The 1,605-nt window shown below is 36.6% G+C and overlaps 1 long non-coding RNA gene across 1 annotated transcript; it reads left to right on the top strand.

Moving 5' to 3' along the window:
* On the top strand, window positions 1-1,605 carry LOC118483256. The gene is made up of 3 exons (XR_004870070.1): window positions 1-525; window positions 1,092-1,206; window positions 1,539-1,605. It is a non-coding gene; the product is annotated as an uncharacterized LOC118483256 (long non-coding RNA).

The raw sequence follows: 1,605 nt of genomic DNA, 5'->3' as shown, positions 1-1,605 counted from the left end.
AAGACGTGATCCCAACAGTCACGCTTTGTTACCCTAATTTTTCATCTCTGCTCCCAAATTTGCCCTCATTCAATGAGGTTTCACTCAATTCTTACGTATCTTGGAGTGATTCAGTTGATGATTCACTGAATATTTATGTTTCAATCGATTGCAATTGATTAGCCCTTGAGTAACTGAAGATTAATGATTCAATTGATGAGAGCATTGAATCGGCGTTGCTTCCCCTCCCTGTTTGGTGAAATCCTTCAATTCAATGCCAATGGAAGTGAATCGTAACCCTAACCCTCTGATTGACCATCGTGATATATCCTTTCGCCAATGGAAGTCAGATGAAAACTTTTCTGGCTGTCTACAGGTACAACGAACATTACGCTGAACTTTGGATGGACGTCAACCACGAGAAAGAGTGTGGGCAGTGACCAAAGGTATTCGTTTAGGGTTTCCCAAGGAGGAAGAAAGTGGCATGTTCTTGTTCGGTTCTTGTCCGTGACGCCATTGCTCGAATCCAAGAGGCGTTCTGACCAGGTAAGATTACTGAGTATTCCTTGGATCTTGATTCACTAAACATCTTAGGTTAATCTTAATCCTGGTTATACTTGTGTTCATAATGGAATAGCATTGCTTCAGAATGTCATATTTATATTGTTTCTTGAATTCACATGCCAGTTTATGAGTGGATATTTCTATTTAAATGGTGTACTGGTAAGAAAGATGAACGTCTTATAATCAAATATCCAAATCCGAATCTGTTTTTTGCTAGCCAGGATAGTTTATACAGTCGCGTTTTGATTGTTAAAAGAGATGGTAAACTATCTATATGCACAATTTTTTAATCCGAATTTGTCTTTAATCTGAATTTGGTAAACGATTTTTTGCTACCCAGGTTAGTTTATACTGTTGTGTGAAATATTCTTTAATGGATCTTGATATGATTGACAATAGTTAACTGGAAATGCTATCCAGATCCATGTTCATGTTGATGACTGAATGGCTGAGGGCTGATGATTTTTTTAAGATGTTATTGATGGAGATGTTTTTTCTTTCAAAAGACTACATTATTTAGTTTAACATTGTTGATTGGTTATTTCTAGCTGCGTCCGACATGGCCCAGAATTCGACAACCGGGAACAAAGCTACAGATGAAAATCATTTTCGGCCAAAGGTTTATGCCAGACTCGAAGTTGATTTCAATTAGAGGAGAGCAAGGTAATTTCAATAAGTTAATATGAGGATTTAAATAAAACATCTAATCAATTGGGTCAAATCGGGTCTAATCTTTATCTGTTTGTTTTATTTCACGAATAGCTAAATTAACCTAAAATTGTCGTTGAAAATTACCCATGTAGCCATTAAAAATTACCCCATCACGTGGGTGCTTTTATACACACACAATTTATCTATGATTTTTTAATCATTTAAGGTTTAAAATATATTTTCCGTTCCATATTGTCGACTCCGCGGTAACGCGCGGGTTCTCCATTAGTATGTCTTTAAAATTTCACCTTTGTATTCAACATCACTGCAATTACTGAATTCAGGTCAAGGAGGTTAAAGGAGAGGTGACCCCTAAGCATACTAAACTGTTACACTTTGAGGAATAAGGCA

This window comes from Helianthus annuus, chromosome 10 (genome assembly GCF_002127325.2).
Source record: "Helianthus annuus cultivar XRQ/B chromosome 10, HanXRQr2.0-SUNRISE, whole genome shotgun sequence".
Taxonomy (NCBI): domain Eukaryota; kingdom Viridiplantae; phylum Streptophyta; class Magnoliopsida; order Asterales; family Asteraceae; genus Helianthus; species Helianthus annuus.
This window is presented reverse-complemented; position numbering and strand designations above follow the sequence as displayed.